Source organism: Nerophis ophidion, linkage group LG07 (assembly GCF_033978795.1).
Source record: "Nerophis ophidion isolate RoL-2023_Sa linkage group LG07, RoL_Noph_v1.0, whole genome shotgun sequence".
In the NCBI taxonomy this organism is placed as follows: Eukaryota; Metazoa; Chordata; class Actinopteri; order Syngnathiformes; family Syngnathidae; genus Nerophis; species Nerophis ophidion.
The window spans coordinates 20,377,558-20,400,504 of NC_084617.1; the positions used below are offsets into that span (position 1 = coordinate 20,377,558).

At 37.8% G+C, this 22,947-nt stretch overlaps 1 protein-coding gene across 1 annotated transcript in view; it reads left to right on the forward strand.

The window, feature by feature from the left end:
- shank1 (SH3 and multiple ankyrin repeat domains 1) overlaps nucleotides 1-22,947 on the forward strand; it is a 201,159-nt gene that overhangs the window by 157,933 nt on the left and 20,279 nt on the right.

The window sequence follows — 22,947 nt, forward strand, 5'->3', positions numbered from 1 at the left end:
ATTACACAACTAAACAAAACATGATCACAAATACATGACACTTATTAAAGTAACAGACTTAATTTAGAGCTATTTGGACACTGGGGGAACATATAAGGGTTAGGGTTACTAATAAGCAATAATTCTGAGGTTATTGAGGGAAGGCTCTGAGTTAATGAGTTATTGGTTGTATAACAAGGCCATGCAGAACAAAGCATTAATAAGTACTTAATAACTACTAATTAAGAGCCAATATGTTACTAATTTGCATGTTAATAAGCAACTAAATAATGTTGAACTAAAGTGCAAGACTGTATAAATAAAAAAATATGACACATTTGCTACATTAGAACAATAATCTGGTCCAATATAATTTGAATACTAATTACTGCTTGTATTGTGCATTGTTTTCAAATGTGAGCACAGTTTTATCATAAACACTAAGCGGACTCTCAGAAATCAACAATCAAAGATTTCTGCAGGGACTTTCAAGTTAATTGTGCCATTTTAACATGGATTTGTTTGTGAGTGGAAAAATAAACTGGATAACCTATAAAAATACAATCGAGAGCAAACCTTTTTAAGTACCACTTTGCATTTTTTGGGTGCAGAAGGGGGACGATTGACACAGGCTTTATTCAACAGTTTTCTTTTAAATTTATTTTGAACAGAGTGATTAATACAAAGCGGCTATAGAATCTACCGATGATATATTAGAGTAACAATAAAGACATATAGGCAGAACGAAATAAACAGAAAATCACTCCATAAGGGAGGAAAAAGGCAATAGCAAAATTACACACAAATCTAATAACAAAAAGAACAACAATCTATGATTAGCAAAAAAGGTAAATTACTCACGCAGAGGAGACAAGAAACTTTAAACAGAAAGTACGCTATAAAATGCTGAGATAACTACAGAGTAAAGCGCTCAAAGAGGAGGAAAAAAAAGGAAGGCAAAGCACTATGAAATTTAACACACAAAAATCTTGACCAAAAACTTTAGCAAACAAACTCACTCTTTCTCAGAGGAAACAAAAAAAAAATCAATAAATAAGGCAAGGCAATACTTAGTAAATCTTGGTTCAAGGCCGCGGACAAGGCTGGAGTATTGTTTTCTGTTTGCCGTAGACTGTCTTTTTTTTGGGAGCTGAGAGCTATTACCTTGATCCTGACTTCTGTCCCTTTTTGCTGTTTCCTGGTTTCTGGTTTGTGTTTTCCTTGCCTTATTTTTTGAACATTAAAACCATGTTTTCCTTTTTCAAGCCTGTCATCTCTGCATCTTGGGGTTCGTCACCACCAACTCCTGACAGTAACAGAGACTTAATTTAGAGTTATTTGGATACTAGGGGAACATATAAGGGTTAGGGTTACTAATAAGCAGTAATTCTGAGGTTATAGAGGGAAGACTCTTAGTTAATGACTTACTGGTTGTATAATAAGACCATGCAGAATAAGGCATTAATAAGTAGCGTATTTTTCGGACTATAAGTTGCAGTTTTTTTCACAGTTTGGCCAGGAGTATACTCAGGAGTTACTTATGTGTCGAATTATTTACAAATAATATTATTTAGCTCATTCACGTAAGAGACTAGACAAATAAGATTTCATGGGATTTAGCAATTAGTAGTGACAGATTGTTTGGTAAACGTATAGCATTTTCTATGTTATATTTATTTGAATGACTCTTACTATAATATGTTACGTTAACATACCAGGCACCTTCTCAGTTGGTTATTTATGCCTCATATAACGTACACCAGGGGTCACCAACGCGGTGCCCACCGGCACCAGGTCGCCCGTAAGGACCAGACGAGTCGCCTGCTGGCCTGTTCTAAAAATAGCTCAAATAGCAGCACTTACCAGTGAGCTGCCTCTATTTTTTTTTATTTTATTTATTTACTAGAAAGCTGGTCTCGCTTTGCTCGACATTTTTAATTCTAAGAGAGACAAAACTCAAATAGAATTTGAAAATCCAAGAAAATATTTTAAAGACTTGGTCTTCACTTGTTTAAATAAATTCATTAATTTTTTTACTTTGCTTCGTATACCATTCAGAAAGAAAATTTTAGAGAAAAAAATACAACCTTAAAAATGATTTTAGCATTTTTAAACACATATACGTTTGTATCTTTTACATTCCTTCCTCTTCTTTCCTGACAATTTAAATCAATGTTCAAGTAAATTTATTTTTTTTATTGTAAAGAATAATAAATACATTTTTATTTAATTCATCATTTTAGTTTCTGTTTTTTCGACAAAGCATATTTGTGAAATATTTCTTCAAACTTAAAATTCAAAAAAATTATTCTGGCAAATCTACAAAATCTGTAGAATCAAATTTAAATATTATTTCAAAGTCTTTTGAATTCATTTGAAAAGTTTTGTTCTGGAAAATCTAGAACAAATAATGATTTGTCTTTGTTAGAAATATAGCTTGGTCCAATTTGTTATATATTCTAACCAAGTGCAGATCGGATTTTAACCTATTTAAAACATGTCATCAAAATTCTAAAAATAATCTTAATCAGGAAAAATTACTAATGATGTTCCATAAATTATTTTTTTTAATTTTTTCAAAAAGATTCGAATTAGGTAGTTTTCTCTTCTTTTTTTCAATTGAATTTTTAATTTTAAAGAGTGGAAATTGAAGATAAAGTATGTTTCAAAATTTAATTTTCATTTTTTCCTGTTTTCTCCTCTTTTAAACCGTTCAATTAACTGTTTTTTGCATTATTTATTCGCTACAAATAACTTTCCGTAAAAGGAAAAAAAAATGTACGACGGAATGACAGACAGACTTATATGTTTTTTTCCTTCTTTATTGTGCATTTTCAGCAGGTGCGACTTATACTCCGAAAAATACGGTACTTATAAATGACTAGTTAAGAGCCAATATGTTACTAATTTGCATGTTAATACGCAACTAAATAATTGTGAATATGTGTTCCCCATACTCAAGTGTTACCATTTTTTTTTGTGCTATTGCATTATTCCTTTTTATGGTTCGTCATCACTGACATACTTTTTAAAAGTTATACAAACTTAAGGAAACATTTGCATGGAGCAAGAACAGAAAGTAAAAATGAGGGCTGCAGAGAGCGAAGAAATTGCCGATAAAACAGGAAAAGTCACCTCGACAGCGTAGCAGTTTTTGGAACCGAAGTCCATCGCTCCGCTCATTTTGTCTTTTCAACCCTCGACCTTTCCCTATTCGGATGTATTGAATAGACAGGTAGGAACTAAAGTGCAAGACTGTATAAATAAGAAAATATGACACATTTGCTACATTAGAATAATTATTTGGTCCAATAATATTTAAATACTAATTACTGGTTGTATTGTATTTTCAAATCTGAGCACAGTTTTATCATAAACACGAAGCGGACTCTCAGAAGTCAACAATCAAAGATTTCTTTAGGTTGTCCAATTTCAAAATGGATTTGTTTGTAAGTGGAAAAATATACTGTATAACCGATAAAAATACAATCTAGAGCAGGGGTGTCAAACTCAAATACAGAGTGGGCCAAAATTCTAAACTTAACCAAGCCGCGGGCCAAAGTTGAACAACTTTAATAGGGACCCAAACAAGTTTTGCATTGAATATTGAACAAGCAAGGCTTATATAACTTTATAGTGACATGCAAAATCGAGTTTTGTTGGTAGCAGGGGTGTATATTGTAGCGTCTCGGAAGAGTTAGTGCTGCAAGGGGTTCTGGGTATTTTTTCTGTTGTGTTACGGTGCGGATGTTCTCCCGAAATGTGTTTGTCATACTTGTTTGGTGTGGGTTCACAGTGTGGTGTAACAGTGTTAAAGTTGTTTATACCTGTATGGCTGTTGACCAAGTATGCTTTGCATTCACTTGTGTGTGTGTGTGTAGAAGCCACATATATTACGTGACTGGGCCGGCACGCTGTTTGTATGGAGGAAAAGCGGACGTGAAGACAGGTTGTAGAGGATGCTAAAAGCAGTACCTTTAAGGCACGCCCCCAATGTTGTTGTCCGGGTGGAAGTTCGGGAGAATGGTTGCCCCGGGAGATTTCCGGGGGGCACTGAAATTTGGGATTCTCCTGGAAAAATCGTGAGGGTTGGCAAGTATGAGAAATATAGTTGAATGCGGTGATACCAGCAGGCCAGCTCTAATATTAATTTATTATTACCTCAAGGGCCAAATAAAATGTGGCCCTTGAGGCAATAATAAGTTAATAAGAGTTTGACACTCATGATCTAGAGGAAACCTTTTAAAGTACCAATTTGTGAATTTTGTTTTTGTAACACTTTAGCATGGGGAACATATTCACCATTAAATAGTTGCTTATCAAATCAACAGAGACTTAATTTAGAGTTATTTGGACACTAGGAGAACATAGTTAGGTTAGGGTTACTAATAAGCAATAATTCTAAGGTTATTGAGGGAAGACTCTCGGTTAATGGCTTACTGGTTGTATTATAAGGCCACGCAGAATAAGGCATTAATAAGTACTTAATAATGACAAATTATTGGCTAATTTAAAAAAAAGACTAATTAAGAGCCAATATGTTACTAATTTGCATGTTAAGCAACTAATTGATGGGGAATATGTGTTCCCCAGACTAAATGTTACCATTTTTTTGTACTCTTGCATTATTCCCTTCTATGGTTCGTCATCACTGCCACACTTTTTAAAAGTTATACACACTAAAGAAAACATTTGAGTGGAGCGAGAAGAGGAGGTAAAAATGAGTGCTGCAGAGAGCGAAGCAATTGCTGATAAAACAGGAAAAGTCATCGCGACAGCATAGCAGTTTTTGGAATTTTTTTTCAAACAGACCGTATAGTCCTTCGCCCCGCTTATTTTTTTATTTTCATCACTCGCCCGTTCCCTATTCGAATGGACGGAAACGACAGGTAGAAACTAAAGTGCAACGCTATATAAATAAAAAAAGTATAACACATTTTTTACATTAGAACAACTATTTGGTCCAATAATATTTAAATAATAATCACTGCTTGTATTGTGCATTATTTTCAAATCTGAGCACAGTTTTATCACACACACGAAGCGGACTCTCAGAAGTGAACAATCTGTTCAAGATTTCTGCAGGGACTTTCAAGTTAATTGTCTCATTTTAACATGGATTTGTTTGTAAGTGGAAAAATATACTGTATAACCTATAAAAATACAATCTAGAACAAACCTTTTTTAGTACCACCTTGTGCATTTTTTTTTTAGGGCTATCACATTATTCCCTTTTATGGTTCCTCATCACTGACACAGTTTTTAAAAGTTATACACACTAAAGGAAAAAAATTGCAGTTGGCAATCCGTACTCTTCCGTTTTATAGTCTCCCACGACTTAAGCAGGAGGACTTAAAAGCAGTTGAGTTTCCTCATGCACGTCCAAAGAAGACGTTCTGTATAGACAATGTGCTCATTCCTCTAACTCGGGGGTCAGCAACTCTTTGGCGCTGCCCGAGTGGCTCCCTGGTCCTTTTTCAGAGATGTTTGAAAATGGAAAAATGTTTTGTTTTAATATAGTTTCTGTAGGAGAACAACCATGACACAAACCTTCCTAATTGTTAGAAATCCCACTGTTGATGTTATATATGCTTCACTGATGATAGTATTTGGCAAGCACTGTTTTGTCCTCATTTCAGCGATCCATGAACTCACTGTAGTTTGTACACATGTACAACTTTCAAAGACGTGTTTTATGCAACTCCTTTGTCTCTTTTTGTCCACCAATCTTTTCATGCTCTGCGTGAACGCACAAAGGTGTGCCTTGTTGATTTTACTGATTTGCTGGCGTGCTTACCAGGCATATTTGACCAATCCATGACTGCAAGCTAATTGATGCTAATATGCTATTTAGGCTTGCTGTATGTACATATTGCATCATTATGCCTCGTTTGTAGGTATATTTGAGCTCATTTAATATCCTTTAAGTTTATATTTGCATGTCTAGTGACACATATGTATGTAATATTGGCTGCATTTATCATAGTTGTTTGTGTGCCATTGATTGATTGATTGAAACTTTTATTAGTAGATTGCACAGTTCAGTACATATTCCGTACAATTGACCACTAAATGGAAACACCCGAATGAGTTTTTCAATTTGTTTAAGTCGGGGTCCACGTTATTCAATTCATGGTATGTTGTTCCAGACCACAGCGAATGTTACCCAGCTTGCAAAGATTGTAATAAATCCATTAGAAAAAGACAGCCTGACATTTCCTTAAACTTGGAGTTCAAGGGCTTTATAAATAAAGTTGGTATGGTATGGTATGGTATGGTATGGTATGGTATGGTATGGTATGGTATGGTATGGAGACACACATCTATACCTTTGGCCATTCTGAGCCAGTAATTTCCAGAAGTTATTTCATCCTGTGAGGAGCCTCCATTTCACTATTGTTTTCCAATGTTGCAAAAATGTTTAAAATAAAAAAGTAATACAACCTTTCTGTCAACGAAAATTTGCGTCAGTCTTTTATAGTAGGCTAATATAGCTAATATAGACGCTTACATCATGTGTTGCCTTTATTAAAACACTTATATATACACACACATATATATATATATATATATATATATATAACACACATATATATATATATATATATATATATATATATATATATATATATATATATAACACACATATATATATATATATATATATATATATATATATATATTAATAAGGCTTTTAATTTTTTGCGGCTCCAGACATATTTTTCTTTTGTATTTTTGGTCCAATATGGCTCTTTCAACATTTTGGGTTGCTGACCCCTGCTTTAAGTATACTCATAACAAACGCATGGATTGCCATAATAGAAATGACCAGAACAACTTGAAATATGCTTGCTGTGGACAAGCACAGGCATGTGTGCACAATGTGTTTGTACTTGTGCAATGTACTTTTTCACTTCCAATACAATACCGATATTGGAGCCTTGAGTAATGGCCGATACTGATATAGATTTGATGCGATATCAGCAGGAATCATACATACTTTGATTATTTTATAGCACCAACACGGTGCCCGCAGGCACCAGGTAGCCCGTAAGGACCAGATGAGTAGCCCGCTGGCCTGTTCTAAAAATAGTTCAAATAGCAGCACTTACCAGTAAGCTGCCTCTATTTTTCAAATTGTATTTATTTACTAGCAAGCTGGTCTCGCTTTGCTCGACATTTTTAATTCTAAGAGAGACAAAACTCAAATAGAATTTGAAAATCCAAGAAAATATTTTAAAGACTTGGTCTTCACATGTTTTAATAAAATCATTTATTTTTTTACTTTGCTTCTTATAACTTTCAGAAAGACAATTTTAGAGAAAAAATACAACCTTAAAAATGATTTTTGGATTTTTAAACACATATACCTTTTTACCTTTTAAATTCCTTCCTCTTCTTTCCTGAAAATTTAAATCAATGTTCAAGTAATTATTTATTTTATTTTATTGTAAAGAACGATAAATACATTTTAATTTAATTCTTCATTTTAGCTTCTGTTTTTTCGACGGAGAATATTGGTAAAATATGTCTTCAAACTTATATGATTAAAATTTTTCTTTTGAATTGTAATCATATAAAAAAGAATTATGTCCAGAAAGATGTCCAGGCATCGAGTAATTGTCTCTGGCCCCCTGCCTGGGAGAGGCAATGATGAGAGATATAGCAGATTAGTCTCTCTTAACAGGTGGCTGGATAGCTTCTGCAGACAACAGGGATTTACGTTTATTGATAATTGGCCCTCTTTCTGGGGCAAACCTGGCTTGCTGAGGAGAGACGGCCTTCACCCTAACCAGGAAGGCGCTATCCTCTTGTCTCGGAACATAGACTTCGCATTGAGCCACATTTGACTAACTGCACTAGAGCAAGCCCGGTCACAGGCAATTACAGAGCCTGCTAGCCTGGGTATGGAGTCAGTTAAGTTAGAACTAGCCAGCGCCAGGCTGGATGATCCCTGTACACATAGCAATTTTCGTAGAATAATACACAACTCACAAAATGTTTTTTCTACTGTATCTATGACTTCGTCAGAGTTAGACATGCGTTCTACTGAGGTGGCAAATTATGATGCGTTCAGTTTATCGCAGCGCCAAGTAGACAATCTGAAAATTCCCGTCATATCAATTCCTAGATATGGTCGTAATTATTTTAAGTACACTGCGCATAATAAACGCAACATTATTAATATTGCTACTACGGATAATTTTATCAACAACTCCTTAAAACAGCCCACTACCTATAATATGGGCTTTCTAAACATCAGATCTTTGTCTCCCAAAACGTTATTAGTCAATGAGGTCATTAGAGACAACAACCTTAACGTCATCGGTCTTAGCGAAACCTGGCTCAAACCAGACGACTTTTTTGCGATAAATGAGGCATCCCCTCCTAACTATACGAATGCGCATATTGCCCGTCACCTCAAAAGGGGAGGGGGTGTCGCACTAATATACAACGAAAACTTTAACTTTAGTCCTAACTTAAATAATAAATATAAATCGTTTGAGGTGCTTTCTATGAAGTCTGCCACACCTCTGCCTCTGTGCCTGGCCGTTATCTACCGCCCCCCAGGGCCCTATTCGGACTTTATTAGTGAATTCTCAGAGTTTGTTGCTGATCTAGTGACGCACGCCGATAATATAATTATAATGGGGGACTTTAATATCCATATGAATACCCCATTGGACCCACCGTGCGTGGCGCTCCAGACTATAATTGATAGCTGTGGTCTTACACAAATAATAAATGAACCGACGCATTGCAGCGGTAATACGATAGACCTAGTGCTTGTCAGAGGTATCACCGTCTCCAAAGTTATGATACTCCCGTATACTAAAGTAATGTCCGATCATTACCTTATAAAATTCGAAGTTCAGACTCATGTTCGGCAAGCTAATAATAATAATAACTGCTATAGCAGCCGCAACATTAATGCTGCCACAACGACGACTCTTGCGGACCTACTGCCCTCGGTAATGGCACCGTTCCCAAAGTATGTGGGGTCTATTGATAACCTCACTAACAACTTTAACAACGCACTGCGCGAAACCATTGATAGTATAGCACCGCTGAAGTTAAAAAAGGCTCCAAAAAGGCGTACGCCATGGTTTACTGAAGAAACTAGAGCTCAGAAATTATTATGTAGAAAGCTGGAACGCAAATGGCGCACGACTAAACTTGAGGTGCACCATCAAGCATGGAGTGATAGTTTAATAACTTATAAACGCATGCTTACCTTAGCTAAAACTAATTATTACTCAAATCTCATCCGCATTAATAAAAACGATCCAAAATTTTTGTTTAGTACAGTAGCATCGCTAACCCAACAAGGGACTCCTTCCAGTAGCTCCACCCATTCGGCAGATGACTTTATGAAGTTCTTTAATAAGAAAATTGAACTTATTAGAAAGGAGATTAAAGACAATGCGTCCCAGCTACAACGGGGTTATAGTAACACAGATACGAGTGTATATACAGCGGATACTGCAAATATCCAAAATAGTTTCTCTCGTTTTGATGAAATAACATTAGAAGGATTGTTACAACGTGTAAATGGAATAAAACAAACAACATGTTTACTTGACCCACTTCCTGGGAAACTTATCAAGGAGCTTTTTGTATTATTAGGTCCATCAGTGCTAAATATTATAAACTTATCACTTTCCTCGGGCACTGTTCCCGTTGCATTCAAAAAAGCGGTTATTCATCCTCTCCTTAAAAGACCTAACCTCGATCCAGACCTCATGGTAAACTACCGACCGGTGTCTCACCTTCCCTTTATTTCGAAAATCCTCGAAAAAATTGTTGCAGAGCAGCTAAATGAGCACTTAGCGTTTAACAATCTATGTGAAACCTTTCAATCCGGTTTCAGGGCAAATCACTCGACTGAGACAGCCCTCGCAAAACTGACTAATGATCTATTGCTAACGATGGACTCTGATGCGTCATCTATGTTGCTGCTCCTCGATCTTAGCGCTGCTTTCGATACCGTCGATCATAATATTTTATTAGAGCGTATCAAAATACGAATTGGTATTTCAGACTCAGCCCTGTCATGGTTTAACTCTTATCTTACTGATAGGATGCAGTGCGTCTCCTATAACAGTGTGACCTCGGACTATGTTAAGGTAACATGTGGAGTTCCCCAGGGTTCGGTCCTTGGCCCTGTACTCTTCAGCATCTACATGCTGCCGCTAGGTGACGTCATACGCAAATACGGTATTAGCTTTCACTGTTATGCTGATGACACCCAACTTTACATGCCCCTAAAGCTGACCAACACGCCGGACTGTAGTCAGTTGGAAGCGTGTCTTAATGAAATTAAACAATGGATGTCCGCTAACTTTTTGCAACTTAATGCCAAAAAAACGGAAATGCTGATTATCGGTCCTGCTAGACACCGACCTCTATTTAATAATACAACTTTAACATTTGACAACCAAATAATAAAACAAGGTGACTCTGTAAAAAATCTGGGTATTATCTTCGACCCAACTCTCTCCTTTGAGTCACACATTAAAAGCGTTACTAAAACGGCCTTCTTTCATCTCCGTAATATCGCTAAAATTCGCTCCATTTTGTCCACTAAAGACGCCGAGATCATTATCCATGCGTTTGTTACGTCTCGTCTCGATTACTGTAACGTATTATTTTCGGGTCTCCCAATGTCTAGCATTAAAAGATTACAGTTGGTACAAAATGCGGCTGCTAGACTTTTGACAAGAACAAGAAAGTTTGATCATATTACGCCTGTACTGGCTCACCTGCACTGGCTTCCTGTGCACTTAAGATGTGACTTTAAGGTTTTACTACTTACGTATAAAATACTACACGGTCTAGCTCCAGCCTATCTTGCCGATTGTATTGTACCGTATGTCCCGGCAAGAAATCTGCGTTCAAAAGACTCCGGCTTATTAGTGATTCCTAGAGCTCAAAAAAAGTCTGCGGGCTATAGAGCGTTTTCCGTTCGGGCTCCAGTACTCTGGAATGCCCTCCCGGTAACAGTTCGAGATGCTACCTCAGTAGAAGCATTTAAGTCTCACCTTAAAACTCATCTGTATACTCTAGCCTTTAAATAGACCTCCTTTTTAGACCAGTTGATCTGCCGCTTCTTTTCTTTCTCCTATGTCCCCCCCTCCCTTGTGGAGGGGGTCCGGTCCGATGACCATGGATGAAGTACTGGCTGTCCAGAGTCGAGACCCAGGATGGACCGCTCGTCGGGACCCAGGATGGACCGCTCGCCTGTATCGGTTGGGGACATCTCTACGCTGCTGATCCGCTCGAGATGGTTTCCTGTGGACGGGACTCTCGCTGCTGTCTTGGAGCCACTGTGGATTGAACTTTCGCAGTATCATGTTGGACCCGCTCGACATCCATTGCTTTCGGTCCCCTAGAGGGGGGGGGTTGCCCACATCTGAGGTCCTCTCCAAGGTTTCTCATAGTCAGCATTGTCGCTGGCGTCCCACTGAATGTGAATTCTCCCTGCCCACTGGGTGTGAGTTTTCCTTGCCCTTTTGTGGGTTCTTCCGAGGATGTTGTAGTCGTAATGATTTGTGCAGTCCTTTGAGACATTTGTGATTTGGGGCTATATAAATAAACATTGATTGATATTATGGCAAATCTAAAAAATCTGTAGAATCAAATTTAAATCTTATTTCAACGTCCTTTGAATTTCTTTTAAAATTTTTGTTCTGGAAAATCTAGAAGAAAAAATGATTTGTCTTTGTTAGAAATATAGCTTGGTCCAATTTGTTTTATATTCTAACAAAGTGCAGATTGGATTTTAATCTATTCAAAATTAATCTTAATCAGGAAAAATTACAAATGATGTTCTATAAATTACTTTTTTAATTTTTTCAAAAAGATTTGAATTGGCTAGTTTTTCTCTTCATATTTTTCGGTTGAATTTTGAATTTTAAAGAGTCAAAATTAAAGATAAACTCAGTTTCGAAATTAAATTTTCATTTTTTTTTTGTGTTTTTTCCTCTTTTAAACCGTTCAATTAAGTGTTTTTTTTCATCAGTTATTCTCTACAAAAAAGTTTCCGTAAAAGGAAAAAAAATGTATGACGGAATGACAGACAGAAATACCCATTTTTGTATATATATAGATTTATTTATTAAAGGTAAATTGAGCAAATTGGCTATTTCTGGCAATTTATTTAAGTGTGTATCAAACTGGTAGCCCTTCGCATTAATCAGTACCCAAGAAGTAGCTCTTGGTTTCAAAAAGGTTGGTGACCCCTGATTTATAGCAACTATATCACTAATTTGGCAACACTGATCTCTGCGATTGTGTCTTCATATGCTCTGGCAGAACAGGTATACATAAGGTGTGTTAAGAAACAGAGTTACAATGCCATACTGTGCAGAGCTGTAATGACAAGCTACATCCACAGACAGTCCCATTAGGATGTGTTTATGAGCACAAGTGCCAGATAAATCACTGGCGGGCTCCCATTCTTGTCCCCCGACTCTACGGATTGATGCAACCGGCATTTTTGAGTGCGTCGCCCCATAGAGCCATTGTACCCCTCAAGGTACAACCATGTACTTTTATTTTGTAAGACTGAGACGAGTCAGTCCTCCTCCCGCTTGCTGTTTGTCTGAGCTGCGCTTCTGGCGCCGCAACGCTGCTCTCATTCGGTTTATGTGCGAGGGAGAGCGAGAACAGCAGGGATGCGCAGCATATTGAAGAGCCTGCTACAGTAAGACTGTCTGATCCACGCTGGTATTTCAGTGAAGACTTAGACTTGATAGGACAGTTCATTGAACAGACACAACCATGCACACACCTGACTTACTGCACTGTTAGCCTCCTTGAACATGCACCTCTTGGTTATGCCCCCTGCTGGGTGACGTGGGTGTCACTCTCAAATGTTCTGATTCACCAAGGGCTGTGTACTGAAAAGTCTTAGCATGCGGAGGGCCATTTTTATATTCATGTGTTATAGGTGACAAAGAATATTTTTTTAGGTATAGTTATCCACATTTCAGCCTTTTCTTTTATTCAAATTTCAGCCTGTTTTGACCAGCTCAGTGGCCTATATAGTGTGTGTATATATATATATATATATATATATATATATATACATATATATATTAGGGGTGTGGGGAAAAATCGATTCGAATTTGAATCGCGATTCTCACGTTGTGCGATTCAGAATCGATTCTCTTTTTTTTTAAATCATCCATCCATCCATTTTCTACCGCTTATTCCCTTTTGGGGTCGCGGGGGGCGCTGGCGCCTATCTCAGCTACAATCGGGCGGAAGGCGGGGTACACCCTGGACAAGTCGCCACATCATCGCAGGGCCAACACAGATAGACAGACAACATTCACACTCACATTCACACACTAGGGCCAATTTAGTGTTGCCAATCAACCTATCCCCAGGTGCATGTCTTTGGAGGTGGGGGGAAGCCGGAGTACCCGGAGGGAACCCACGCATTCACGGGGAGAACATGCAAACTCCACACAGAAAGATCCCGAGCCTGGATTTGAACCCAGGACTGCAGGAACTTCGTATTGTGAGGCAGACGAACTAACCCCTCTGACACCGTGAAGCCCTTTTTTAAATCAATTATTATTTATTTATTTATTTATATTTGTTATCAGTCCAACAAAACAATTTCACAGCAATACCATAACAATGCAATCCAATTCCAAAACCAAACCTGACCCAGCAACACTTGGAACTGCAATAAACAGAGCAATTGAAAGGAGACACAAACACGACACAGAACAAACCAAAAGTAGTGAAACAAAAATGAATATTATCAACAACAGTATCAATATTTGTCATAATTTCAGCATAGCAGTGATTAAAAATCTCTCATTGACATTATCATTAGACATTTTTGAAAATAAAAAAAAAGAACAATAGTGTCACAGTGGCTTACACTTGCATCACATCTCATAAGCTTGACAACACACTGTGTCCAATATATTCACAAAGATAAAATAAGTAATATTTCTGGTTTGTTTAATAGTTAAAACAAATTTACATTATTGCAATCAGTTGATAAAACATTGTCCTTTACAATTATAAAAGCTTTTTACCAAAATGTACTACTCTGCTTGCATGTCAGCAGACTGGGGTGATCCTGCTGAAATCCTATGTATTGAATGAAAAGAAAATCCTTTTAAATCGGGGAAAAAAAAATCATTTTTGATTACAAAATCGTGTACAATTGAAAAAAAAATCGATTTTTAATCAAATCGTGACCCCAAGAATCGATATTAAATGGAATCGTGGGACACCCAAAGATTCACAGCCACAGCCCTAATATATATATATATATATATATATATATATATATATATATATATATATATATATATATATGTATATATATATATATATATATATATATATATGTGGTGCCTTAGTTCCAGTGAAAGGAACTTTTAATGCTCCAGGATACCAAAACATTTTGGACAATTCCATGCGCCCGACCTTGCGGGAACAGTTTGGAGCGGGCCCCTTCTTCTTCCAACATGACTGTGCACCAGTGCACAAAGCAAGGTCCATAAAGACATGGATGACAGAGTCTGGTGTGGATGAACTTGACTGGCCTGCACAGAGTCCTGACCTGAACTCGATAGAACACCTTTGGGATGAATTAGAACGGAGACTGAGAGCCAGGCCTTCTCGACCAACATCAGTGTGTGACCTCACCTATGCGCTTTTGGAAGAATGGTGGAAAATTCCTACAAACACACTCTGCAACCTTGTGGACATCCTTCCCAGAAGAGTTGAAGCTGTAATAGCTGCAAAAGGTGGACCCTGTGGGTTAGGAATGGGATGGCAATTCAAGTTCATATGTGAGTCCAGGCAGGTGGCCAAATACTTTTGGCAATATTGTGTATGTCAAGCTCTTAATAGTAGTGATCAGAAAATAACTGTATATTAAGAGCTATTATTATAATTATTAATAACTAACGAATTATTGCTTGATCTGAGCCATGGGAGAAGCCCACCACACCGCCCTTCCAGCCCCCTCAAAGCTCCGCCCCTGGCCGGGAGTCCTTTTTATGGCTGAGCTTGCATAGATAATTTTCATTTCTGGGTTGCATGATGAAACATGACTTTATTTCACAGTTCTGTGGTAATAAAGCCAAGTTTAAAGTGGTTTGTGCAGAACTGAGTCAAAAACAGGAGAGCGGACTTTGTGAAACAGAACCCTGGTTGGCTTCTGTGGAGGAAAGAACAAAGCAAACGCTTCAAAAAAGTGTGCGACATCAATGAAAACAATTTCCTTCTCTAGTAACTAGTGATTAGTCATTCTGTCTTGTTCAGTGACAAACAAAAAAGACTGTGTGTGTGTGTGTGTGTGTGTGTGTGTGTGTGTGTGTGTGTGTGTGTGTGTGCGTGCATGCTGGAAGGTGACGGCACTAACAAAGAGTCTTGTCAGAGTCTTGCAGAGACTTTAATGCCGCCAGTTGTGTGCTTGAAAAAAGGCGTCGACAGGAAGTGATCTCAGATGGGTCTGTGGAATGGAGATGAAAGTGGGCGGGGCCATGGAGGTGATGAACAGATGGAGAGGGGCAGTGACGGTTATGAGAATTATCAGCATGCGCAGACAGCATGTTAGGGCGGACATGTCATGCATTGGGCTTCACGGTGGCAGAGGGGTTAGTGCGTCTGCCTCACAATACGAAGGTCCTGCTGTCCTGGGTTCAAATCCAGGCTCGGGATCTTTCTGTGTGGAGTTAGCATGTTCTCCCCGTGAATGCGTGGGTTCCCTCCGGGTACTCCGGCTTCCTCCCACTTCCAAAGACATGCACCTGGGGATAGGTTGATTGGCAACACTAAATTGGCCCTAGTGTGTGAATGTGAGTGTGAATGTTGTCTGTCTATCTGTGTTGCCCCTGCGATGAGGTGGCGACTTGTCCAGGGTGTACCGCGCCTTCCGCCTGATTGTAGCTGAGATAGGCGCCAGCGCCCCCCGCGACCCCAAAAGGGAATAAGCAGTAGAAAATGGATGGATGGATGTCACGCATTTCTTTGTTTGGATTAGATCGTGATTGCTGTTCTAGATGAGTTTTAAGCATGGACAAAGTGAGCATTTGGGGCTTCGGAGTTAGAGTTAAAGGCCTAAGATTTTCTTATTTAAACGGGGATAGCAGGTCCATTCTATGTGTCATACTTGATCATTTTGTGATATTGCCATATTTTTGCTGAAAGGATTTAGTAGAGAACATCGACGATAAAGTTCGCGACTTTAGGTAGTTAATAAAAAAGCTTTGCCTGTACCGGAAGTAGCAGACGATGTGCGCGTGATGTCACAGGTTGTAGGGCTCCTCACGTCCTCACATTGTTTATAATCATAGCCACCAGCAGCAAGTGCAATTCGGACTGAGAAAGCGACGAATTCCCCATTAATTTGAGCGAGGATGAAAGATTTGTGGATGAGGAAAGTTAGAGTGAAGCACTTAAAAAAAAAAAAAGGCGACGGCTCCAGGCGTCCAGTGTGAGCGATTCAGATGTTATTAGACACATTTACTAGGATAATTCTGGAAAATGCCTTATCTGCTTATTGTGTTAATAGTGTTTTAGTGAGATTATAAAGTCATACCTGAAAGTCGGAGGGCTGCGGTGAACGCCAGTGTCTCTGAGAGAAGCTAATGGAGGAGCCAAGATCACAGCTGCCTTTTTGACAGCTACAGGAGGAGGTCGCATAATCCACTCAAGTCTCCGGTAAGAGTCAACTTAATATCACAATTTTCCCATCCAAAAACTTGCTGGTTGACGTAGAGAAACATGTTCGCTTGACCGCTCTGTGTTAAAGCTTCACAACAAACAAAGAAACACCAGCTGTGTTTCGGTGTTGAAGGCAGCTGCAATCCACCGCTTTCCACCAACAGCATTCTTCTTTATAGTCTCCATTATTAATTGAACAAATTGCAAAAGATTCAGCAACAGAGAAGTCCAAAATACTGTGTAATTATGCGATGACAAAAGATGACTTTTAGCCGTAAGTGGTGCTGGGCTGATATGTCCGCTACAACCCGAGACGTCACAAACACGCATCATTCCGCGACGTTTTCAACAAGAAACTCCGTGGGAAATTTAAAATTGTAATTCAGTAAACTAAACCAGCCGTATTGGCATGTGTTGCAATGTTAATATTTCATCATTGATATATAAACTATCAGACTGTGTGGTCGGTAGTAGTGGGTTTCAGTAGGCCTTTTACTTCCAGACTGCAGTGGAACGTCTATGGTCCATCACTATGTGTGGAAATTAGAAACAATATGTTCCAGGGTCAAACTGTTGCACTTAGGCATGGAGACTGTTTCTACAAACATTTGTGTGAGAATGGGCCGCTCTTATTGATTTCCAGCGTGGAACTGTCATAGGATGCCACCTGTGCAACAAATTCAGTCATAAAATTCCCTTGCTTCTAAATATTCCAAAACTCAACTTTATTATAATTAAAGTGAAGAGTTTGGGAACAACAGCAACTCAGCCACCAAGTGGTAGGCCGTGTAAATTGACAGAGAGGGGTCAGCGGATGCTAAACCGCATAGTCCAAAGACTTTCTGCAAAGTCAGTTGCTACAGAGCCCCAAACTTCCTGTGACCTACCAATTAGCCCACGTACAGTACGCAGAGAGCTTCATGGAATGGGTTTCCATGGCCGATCAGCAGTGTCTAAGCCATACATCACCAATTCCAATGCAAAGCGTTGTTTGCAGTGGTGTAAAGAACGTCGCCACTAGACTCTAGAGCAGTGGACACGCCTTCTCTGGAGTGATGAATCACGCTTTTCCATCTGGCAATCTAAAGGACGAGTCTGGCTTTGGAAGTTGCCAGGAGAACGCTACATTTCGGAATCCATTGTGCTGAGTGTGAAATTTGGTGGAGGAGGAATTATGGTGTGGGGTTGTTTTTCAGGAGTTGGGCTTGGCTCCTTAGTTCCAGTGAAAAGAACTTTGAATGCTCCAGGATAGCAAAACATTTTCGATAATTCCATGGGATGGCACTTCAAGTTCATATGTGAGTGAAGGCAGGTGGCCAAATACTTTTGGCAATATAGTGTATCATCAAGTTCAGTTCAGTTTCAGTTTATTTGGAACATGCATACGATACAACGTAATGCATCACACAATTCCAGTTGTTTCATTACATCACGTCCGAAAAGGAGTAGGAAGAAGCAGAGCTTATTAAATCCTACCCCTTTTCATACCGAAGCAATTTATAACCATTTCCTTCTTTTCTTTAACGGAACAGTGAACAAATAATTAATATACCATAGTAAGCAAGAACATATGAAATCCATAAATAATCTTTGTCTCAATTAAAAAAAAGGGTTCAAGATCCATCCATTTTTCTACCACTTGTCGCTTTTGGGATGGCGGGGGGTGCTGGAGCCTATCCCAGCTGCATTCGTACATGTTCATCATAATTACTGTTCTGTGTACTTTGTGTGAACAGTCGCTTAAACTGAATCATATTGGTGCTTTGTTTGATTTCTTTGGTTAATCCGTTCCATAATTTTATTCCACATACAGATATACTAAAGGTTTTAAGTGTTGTACAAGCATACAAATGTTTTAAATTCGATTTTCCTCTAAGGTTATATTCCTCCTCTTTTGTTAAGAAGAATTGTACATTCTTGTGTAGCAGGTTATAGTTTGCTTTATACATCATTTTAGCTGTTTGCAAATGCACCAAATCGTTGAATTTCTATAATTGTGATTTAATAGATAAAAGGGTATGTTCTCTATATCTAACATTATGTATTATTCTAATTGATCTTTTTTGTAACACAGTTAGTGAATGAAGCGCACATTTGTAGTTGTTTCTCCATATTTCTACAAAACAACTCAGATATGGTAACACTAGCGAGCCGTAGAGAATATGAAGTGATTCTTGGTCTAGAACATGTTTTGCTTTATTCATTATTGAAGTGTTTTTTGCCACTTTATGTTGTATATTTTTTACATGAGATTTTCAATTTATTGTATCATCTATTATTACACCCCAAAATGTGTTTTATTTTACCCTTTCAATATTATTTGTATTTGTATTTGTGTTTGACTTTCTCTACTACCGTTACCAAATAAGATTATTTTAGTTCAGGGGTCACCAACCTTTTTGAAACCAAGAGCTACTTCTTGGGTACTGATTAATGCAAAGGGCTACCAGTTTGATACACACTTAAATAAATTGCCAGAAATAGCCCATTTGCTCAATTTACCTTTAATAAATAAATCTATTTGTATAAAAAAAAAATGGGTATTTCAGTCTGTCATTTTTTTTCCTTTTACGGAAGGTTTTTTGTAGAGAATAAATGATGAAAAAAACACTTAATTGAACGGTTTAAAAGAAGAGTAAACACGAAAAAAATGAAAATTAAATTTTGAAACTGAGTTTATCTTTAATTTCGACCCTTTAAAATTCAAAATTCAACCGAAAAAAATGAAGAGAAAAACTAGCTAATTTGAATCGTTTTGAAAAAATAAAAAAAAAATAATTTATGGAATATCATTGGTAATTTTTCCTGATTGAGATTAATTTTAAAATTTTGATGACATGTTTTAAATAGGTTAAAATCCAATTTGCACTTTGTTAGAATATATAATAAATTGGACCAAGCTATATTTCTAACAAAGACAAATCAACCCCCCCCCCCCTTGAGAGGGGGGGTGGGTTGCCCACATCTGAGGTCCTCTCCAAGGTTTCTCATAGTCAGCATTGTCACTGGCGTCCCACTGGATGTGAATTCTCCCTGCCCACTGGGTGTGAGTTTTCCTTGCCCTTTTGTGGGTTCTTCCGAGGATGTTGTAGTCGTAATGGTTTGTGCAGTCCTTTGAGACATTTGTGATTTGGGGCTATATAAATAAACATTCATTGATTGATTGATAATTTCTTATAGATTTCCAGAACAAAAATTTTAAAAGAAATTCAAAAGACTTTGAAATAAGCTTTAAATTTGATTCTCCGGATTTTCTAGATTTGCCTGAATAATTTTTTTTAATTTTAATCATATTAAGTTTGAAGAAATATTTCACAAATATTCTTTGTCGAAAAAACGAAGCTAAAAGGAAAATGTTTTATTAAAATGTATTTATTATTCTTTACAATAAAAAAAAATACTTGAATATTGATTTAAATTGTCAGGAAAGAAGAGGAAGGAATTTAAAAGGTAAAAAGGTATATGTATTTAAAAATCCCAAAATCCTTTTTCAGGTTGTATTTTTTCTCTATGAATTGTCTCTCTGAAAGTTATAAGTAAAAAAATAAAATAATTTATTTAAACAAGTGAAGACCAAGTCTTTAAAATATTTTCTTGGATTTTCAAATTCTATTTGAGTTTTGTCTCTCTTAGAATTAAAAATGTCAAACAAAGCGAGACCAGCTTGCTAGTACATAAATAAAATAAAAAAAAATAAAAGCAGCTCACTGATCAGTGCTGCTATTTGAGCTATTTTTAGAACAGGCCAGCGGGCTACTCATCTGGTCTTTACGGGCTACCTGGTGCCCGCGGGCACCGCGTTGGTGACCCCTGATTTAGTTATACTGAGATTCAAGTCTATTTTTGTGAAACCATCTTTTAATTTGTTAATTTATTCTGTTATTATTTGTATTATCTTCTGTGTGTACTCTCCTGAACAAAACGCAGTTGTACAATCTGCAAATAATACTAACTTTAAGTCCTTTGTAACTATACAAATGCCATTTATATAGAGATTGAACAATTTTGGTCCGAGTATTGATCCCTGAGGTACGCCACAAAATATTTTCAGCTCTGTGGAAGTGTGTTCGCCTATCTTCACGTATTTCTTCCTGTTGGTTAAGTAGCTCAAGACCAAGTCTTTGTATTAACTGTACAGGCAATGTTTTAGCTGCCAAACAAGAAGGGCCCTTCTTTCCCTTCCAAGGAGACCCCATTTAGCTATAAGAATGCTTTCACTTATTACACATTTCACAAAGTGTGCAGGCTGCACCGGCGAGCATGCCGTGCACGTTGTTTGCTGTCAGTGACTAATAGCCCGCCATTACTCGGCTTGGCTGGTTGCGTTGTGGGGAGTTTGTGCAGCGAGCAAGCGGCACCATCTTTTCTGGATAGATTGTAGTGGAAAGCAGCTGTGACGCTATGTTTGCAGTATGTTGTGACGTCATTTACTGCACAGGAGCCTACTATAATTAGGGCTAGGTTGAAGACTTTATCATAAAATACGTGTTTATATCGGTTGATATCAATAATTATTGATACTTTTTATGACCTATGGAAAATAAAGACCAGGATAAAAAAGTAAAATCAAACTGAGCACTTAATGTAACGTCTGGTTGGCATAGCGATGCCGGGTTCGTTCCTCCAAGGATGCGTCGGCAAGAACACAGCAAAGGTAAAAAATAAAGTGTTTATTTAACTAATAAAAGGAGCCAAGGAACAAAAATACTGGTGCTAAGCAGGAAGGCAAACAAATGGCGCTAGCATGACAGCTAGGAATACAAACAGAAAAACTAAACTTGGCACGAAAAGGGAAAACAAAACATTAGCATGAGAGCTAGAATAAAACAAAGGCATAGCGAGTAAGCTAGCGAGAATATTCATACAGAGCAGTCGTCACTTGTTGCATATAAGCAGATTAGGAACCCAGAAAGAAGAACGAAAAGGGGCGAGCTTAAATAAGGGAGGTGATTACAAGAAACAGGTGTGCGTGGATAGCAAGGGGGAGGTGAACTAATGAGCTACCATGGTGACGGACTAAACAGGAAATAAGGACATCACACAACAGAGTGACACCAAAAACGAACAATAGACAAGAATATGTAAAGATCCGAAGAGCGGATCGCAACACTTAACCTCTTAAATAACCTCTTAAAAGGATTCTGGACTTTTTTGAAATATTGCCTGTTGTCAAGACAAGAACACATGTCTTTTTTGGGGGATTTTAAAGATGATTAACAAATCGCTAGGAAGATGCGACTAATGGGAGTCACCTTTGTAGTCTTCAAAGCTCACTTAAAACAAAACAAAAAACCCTCCTTCAGCATTTTATATACACACTGCAAGTATATATATAAAATGTAGTAACAGACACGTTCATAACAATCTGTAATATGTACAGTATAATATTTACCGTATATATGTCATTTTAATCGTTACCATGACTGATTTCTTCTGCGTTTCCGTTTTCTCGCAACAAATGTGTTCCTACTTCCGGAAACAATTGCATGTGTGTTTTCGAATCATGGCAGAATTGGTAGCAGACAACGGAGAAGACTATTTTTGGACGAATGAGTATTCACTACTATACCTTTTTAAAGCTGAATATACTGAGGATGAACTACTGGTTATAGAAGGGAAGGCTGAGACGTTGGAGCAGATGGTAGCTGAGAGATTGAGGGTGTTGTAACATGAAGCTATAAATATGGAATTGGAAGCCAGGCTATTTCAACATAAATGGAGTGCTTACCCAAATAAACTGGGAAAGACAATCCGGGCAAGCTGGGCCAAACACTTAAATGTCCATTTAGTGAGTCATTATGATATTCATCATGATCATGCGTGTTAGTACAACTACAACTAAACGGTACAATGTCTGGCTGGCTGTGTACTAACAAAACATGAAATGTGGGCAAACACTTTACAGATGGTGCCTGCGCTAACGAAATAAAGAGTCTCGGAAAGCTGGCGTGCACAAGCGATCACTTGTTTTTTGATTGATTGATTGATACTTTTATCAGTAAATTGCACAGTTCAGTACATATTCCGTACAACTGACCACTAAATGGTAACACCCGAATAAGTTTTTCAACTTGTTTAATTAAGTCGGGGTCCACGTTAATCAATTCATGTGCACGCCAGCTTTCCAAGACTTTTATTTTGTTGGCGCAGGCAGCACAAATCAGGGCTTTTATTGTGAAGATAGGAAATGTGCAGTCGGTCTTTAGAGTTTTGACGGAAGGTACGGCGCGAGTGTCTGTTGAAATAAAAAGTGTTTCTCACCTT